Source organism: Eschrichtius robustus, chromosome 20 (assembly GCF_028021215.1).
Source record: "Eschrichtius robustus isolate mEscRob2 chromosome 20, mEscRob2.pri, whole genome shotgun sequence".
Classification (NCBI taxonomy): Eukaryota; Metazoa; Chordata; class Mammalia; order Artiodactyla; family Eschrichtiidae; genus Eschrichtius; species Eschrichtius robustus.
The window spans coordinates 56,581,176-56,587,423 of record NC_090843.1 but is presented as its reverse complement, the minus strand read 5'-3'; positions in this window follow the sequence as shown (position 1 = coordinate 56,587,423).

Genomic DNA, 6,248 nt, shown 5'->3' with positions numbered 1-6,248 from the left:
AGTCACGTAAATTAGTTCATGTGTCTGGCGTACATTGTCACGTGCGTTCATCCTCTGCAAGTGGTTGTGCAGCTTGCCCTCCGTCTCCTATTGCTGATGATTCTTCAGCTCTACCATCTCCCACCTCCTCTCCCTCCTCCAGTCAGTAACTCTTCTTGCCTGTTCACTCGATGCCAGCCCCTGTATGCCAGCTGTTGTACTGTACCACTGTACTTTTCAAGGTACTGCACTGTAAGATTAAAAATGTTTTCTTTATTTTTTGTGTTTGTTTTTTTTTAGAAATTCACGTTCTTTTATTTATTTATTTATTTATTTTTGGCTGTGTTGGGTCTTCGTTTCTGTGCGAGGGCTTTCTCTAGTTGCGGCAAGCGGGGGCCACTCTTCATCGCGGTGCGCGGGCCTCTCACCATCGCGGCCTCTCTCGTTGCGGAGCACAGGCTCCAGACGCGCAGGCTCAGTAGTTGTGGCGCACGGGCCCAGCTGCTCCGTGGCATGTGGGATCTTCCCAGACCAGGGCTCGAACCCGTGTCCCCTGCATTGGCAGGCGGATTCTCAACCACTGCGCCACCAGGGAAGCCCTTTGTGTTTGTTTTTTAGGTATTATTTATGTGAAAAGTATTATAAACCTATTACAGTACAGTCCTATATAGCCGATTGTGTTAGTTGGCTACCTAGGTTAACTGTTGGACTTACAAACAAATTGGACTTACAAACACGCTCTTGGAACCGAACTCATTCGTATGTGGGGCACTTACCGTACACCCCCATTGCCATCTTCAGAGAGCCAACAATACTCTATAGGTACCGAGTATTCTGATTACAGCTTTAGATTTAGGAAAAAAATCCAACCCACTTCTCTAAGGTAACCTGCAGGCATAGTTCTTCAAAGGACACAGTCTACTTACATCATTTACAAAGAACACGCCCTCTCACTCTGAGTAACCTCATTCGACTTAACTGTATTTAAGGCTCAACCAAGGGTGACAATTCATGCCTGTCTTACATGTGGGAAAGAATCCACAATGGGGTCCTCATAGAACCCAGGCAAGGCACATCAAAGTCTCCACCCCGGAAGGAAGAAACCATGCATAGCTTTCTAGGGACACTTTTTACTTTGGAAACATTTCAAACTTACAGAAAAATTGCAAGAGGAGTACAGTGAAATCCCCTATAACCTTTAGCTAGACTCCCCTAATGATTAACTTGATGCCATATTGGCTTTCTAACTCTCTCTGTACACTTACTATTATTTTATTTTTAAATTATTTTTAACTGATTATTTATCAATAAGCTGCAGGTGTCATGGCCTTTTACCTCAAAGGGCTTCAGCAAGTATCTGCTAAGAATGAGCAAAGGACATTTTCTTATATAACCATGGTATGATGATCAAATTCAGGAAATTTAACATTGATATAATACGGCTATCTAATTACCTGTAACTTCAAAAATGACAGTTCCCCCTTTTTCTTTAAGTTCAACTATTAGGATTACAAAAACAAAATGTGGAAATATGTAGAGTTAAAAAGTAAAAATGTCCCTGTAACTTTCCCCATCATCCCATCTACTCCCCAGGGGTAATCAGTGTTAGCATCTTGACGTGAGTGAAGATACACTTCTCTACAAACTACATATATAGGACATAATTTGTTTGCAAGTTGATTCTTTTTCTCTTAAACTATTTTGCAGTTCCTTCCATGTTAGGACATATGGATCTGTCATTTTTCTTCTGTTTCGTAGTTGGTTTGGAATAATTGATTTAATCAGTCCAATGGGATGGAAATTTAGCTCGTTTTCATTTGCATTTTGCTTTGTACACATGTATGTTTTTGTGCACACCTGTGAGTACCTCTAAGGGATAGATTGCTAGAAAAGAAATTTCTGGATTGAAGGGAATACATATTTAAAAATTTTGGTTCAGAGATGTGCTTTTCTTGGGAACTCACTTATTTTTCTCTTTCAAGCACTTCGTCTAGCAACTGGCCATAGTGCCTCTTTGGTTTGTCCTCCGGGAAGTTTTTAAGTCAAGCATTTGGTCCATCTCTTAAAAACATATACAAAATATAATGTTAAGGCACGTGCTTCATGTAACACCTTCACTTTTCGTTTCATTTTATCTCCTCTCTGTCCTCATTTTAACTTTGCTTGATACATGCAGCAACTTCACACAATTCTATTTTACTTTATATCTCTATATGGATATAAATTTGTACAACGAATCCCTCCAGAACAAGATGGCCTGTGAGTACATAAAGTGGTTGAATTGAGGTTTTTAACGACTGTCCTGGGAGTGGGGAGCGGGGCCAATGACAGTGTCTATTGAGTGGGATCCGCTTCACGCCAGGCACTTTGCGGAGCCAGGTCACTTCATCTTCCCAGCAATTTTCTAAGATGGGGATCATTGTCCTTATTTTGCAGATGAGACCAGACCTGAGAGACTCCAAAATCCGCGTCCTCATCCCTGTGCCGCCTGCTGCCTCCGATGTGTTGAAAGGTGACGGGTGAGTGTATTCACCTCCAACAAGCTTATTGGCTCATCACTCCCAAGGCTGCTTCGAAAAGGCAGTTGGGATGCGGGTTAGCTGTGCATCTTGAGCTTATTCTGGTCCTCACCACTGGGGGAGGCCTCAGCCTCTCAGAACTCACCTGTGTCCTTTACATGAAGTGGACTGTCACGTCCTCCCTCCCCCTGGAGGCTTTGAGCTGGGAAATACAGAGGTTAGATGATGACCTCTGAGCGTATGTATCCAGCTCCATTGATGCCAATCAAAGCAAAGGGGCTTTAACTGGGGCAGGAGGATCTGGGAGGAGCTCTGGGGTAGGACTTCTGCCCAGTGAGAGGTGCTAAGTGCAGGAACAAGTTATGGGAGGTAAGTGTGGAACTCCCTTCTAGGAGCCTTTAAGAACAGGCCAAATCCTCCGCCATCTGGGGCTAAGCGTAGAGAATTGATGAGGCCCCTTGTGACGGCCTCGCTAAGCCTCCTTAGAAAACTACAAATCTGCTATGTCAACTTGTCGTTAAACTCCATTACTCAAGGCTCTCTTTTCTTGACAAAATTTTCCTTGGCCGTCAGGTGGTGATAGTTCAACAGAAATAAGACTGTACAGGACTTCTTAGAGCCACGAGAGAAAGCATTAAGAGCAGTTTAAGAGGCTGTGGTACCAAGACAGGGAGACCTTTCTGGATCTCCTGGGCTCCTACTCTGATCACTGTTGGTCAGATCACAGGGCAGGGCCCCGCTGCCCAGTGAATCCTGGGCAGATGAGGTGGGTGCACTTTCTCAAGGAGGCATGGCCTGGAGCAGTCAGACCAAGGCCTTTTGATCTGCAGAGTTTCTCCCAGACTAGGGAGGTCTATCTCTCTAGGGATAAAAGACCTGTAGGGAGAAGCCACTGATCTTTTATTTTGCCTGTCAACTCCTGGGACTGGAACTTTTTCAAGGGCAGGGCTTATGTCTATCTTGTACACAGCCATACTTCCAGCGCCTAATACAGCGAATTAGTTCTGTATGTACTAGAAGCTCAATATATATTTGTTGAACAGAGGAATGAATGCATAATAAGCCAAAGCCTGGCTTCATGGGGCTTTACCAGTACTTGGCTTCCTTTAGCAAATTGGTCCTTTACCTTCTTGCCTTTTTCCTCAGGGTTTTGCCAAAAAACTTGCACAAGACCTGTGGCTAACACACATTTGCTGAATTATGTACTCCCTTGACAGTATTACTGTGCCTCTTGTGGACACCAGGGATACTGCTGAGTTTGGTCCAGAAGAGTGGTTCTCTCTGCATGGAGCCAAATGGGTTAAACGCCTCAGTCCTCATCTGTATCCATCGAGGTTATTTTTATTTTTGATTATTTTTTCATCTTATAAATTTTGTTTTTGTTTTAAATTTTTATTGGAGTATAGTTGATTTACAAGGTTGTGTTAGTTTCAGGTATACAGCAAATTGAATCAGTTATACATATACATATAATCCACTCTTTTTTAGATTCTTTTCCCATATAGGCCATTACAGAATATTAAGTAGAGTTCCCTATGCTATACAGTAGGTCCTTATTAATTATCTATTTTATATATAGTAGTACGTATATGTCAATCCCAATCTCCCAATTTATCCCTCTCCCCCTTATTCCCCGTAACCGTAAGTTTGTTTTCTACGTCTGTGACTCTATTTCTATGGAGTTTTAAGTTCTCAATTCCAGTCCCTCCCATGTCACTACAGTGAAGGGTGTGTGGTGGGAAAGTGGCAAGAGGTGGTGCTGGAGAAGCAAGTTGGGGCCAGACTGTGAAGGGCTTACCGTGTGAATTCGTTTGGCAGGGAGTGTGTTTGGTCAATTTCTGAGTGCTAACGGTGTTCTGCACAATTCCAGGCACAAAGTATGTGCTCAGTAAAAGATGCATGATTTCTAATTGTGCAGGACTGTGCAGAAGGGATGGAAAATGTAGACCTGGCTCTAAGCTCAGCCCCCTGGAATGGCTCAGTTAATACTCTCTGAGGGGTAGACGAGAAAGAATCCCTATTTCCATTGATTTCTTATTTGTATTTGTTTATCCACATCTGGACTGACTAAAGGAGCCAGTTCTGGGTTCTTCCATGTTGTTTTGCACTATCTCAGAGGAAAATGGCTCAAACCCTGTAAGCTCTGGTATGATGCAGGGAGCTCTGATGTCAGTGCCTAAAGTGCATCAGCAGCAAAAAGGGTCCCCAAGGTCATGCCCCACCAGGCAGGGAACTGGGCATCCAAGGCAGGCCCCCCTCTCTCTCTCCAAACTCTGGGGCCCCCACTCTCAGGACTCTGGTCTCTGCACCACCTTGGGAAAATGCTGAGACTGCAGAGGCCCATTGAAAGGCTCTGTGTCAGGTGACCTGCCTCTCTCCATCATCCTTCATATTAATCTGCCCCTGAGCCATGGCCTGCATCTGCCCCTTCTCTCCATCCCCTCTGCTCCTCATCATTTCTTCTCTGGATTCCTGTGATAATCACGTCTCAAACTCTACTCCCTGCCTCTGATCTCACCGCTTCCAACCCATCCTCCACAGAGGCAGCCAGAGAGATCCTTCTAGAACACAAAGCTATTCATGCCACACCCCTGGATAAACCCCTCTGATCGCTCGCCATTGCTGTGTGGCGTTCCGGTCCTCTGACCTCTGTCCACACTTCAGGTCTTACCTGTGTCCTCTCCCCATGTGCTCCCCTCACCAGCCTCATTTGTCATCGTCCCTCAAGCCACCATGTTCCGTCCTCCACTTGGTACCTTTGGTCAGACTCTTCATCCACCTGAGATGCCTTTCTCCTACTTGGTGAAATTCTCATCTAAAGACCAGTTCAGATGTCACTTCTTCCTGGAAGGCTTCTCCCATTGTCCCAAGCACAGTTTCTTCTTAGGCCTCACATAAATTATTTTCTATTATAGAGGGCTGTGCCCTTGTCTGTCTCCCCTCCTTCAGACCATGAGCTCCTTGAGAACAAGAATTGTACCTTATTTCTTTTTGTATTCCCTTCCTCCCACTGCCCTGCAGAGTGCCTGGCACATATTTGGTGCATAATAAGTATTTGGAGAATTGTAAAATTAATTGATCCCACAGGATGGACACAGAGACTGCCTTGTGGGGACAGCCTTTTCAGTCTAGAAGGGCAGAAGCTGAGAAAGGACACAATTGAAAGCAATGAAACTCTGAGAACAGAGGGGGTGGTACATGAACTGCTGGGGTGTGTCTGTCCCTTGGTGCCTGGACTGGTCATTGTCTCTTGCTTTCAGATCCATGCCTGCTCTTCTCCTGCAGCTGTTTTTCAGGCCCCTTGGCACTGCCTTCTATTTTTGGCAGGAGATTGGAGCCTGGCGGGAAGGGAGAAGTCAGGGCATTTCCCCTTCTCTCTGCTATGGGCAGAGGAGGGCATTTCTGGCCATGGCTGAATCTGCATGGCTGTTCCAGATCCCTGCTGGACATCCCTCCCTCTGTGGTCTCACTTCCTGCTGGGCAGCCTCTGCTGTGGTCCTAGCTCGGGCTGGATGGCCCTGGCTTCTGGGTTTTGGTAACACCACCATCCCCCTGTGTCCTGCAGCCCTTGAATGACGCTGGCCTCCTGCTGTTGTTAATTTTTGGGTTGCTTCATCATTCCTCTTTGGCTTTTTACCTTTTTCATCCCCATTGTGGCCCATCATCTGTATTAAATTCCCTGTGTTTGAAATACTAGAATGGTTTCAGTTTTCTTGACTGTCCATTGCAGTCTTGCTGAGACCAGCTGAA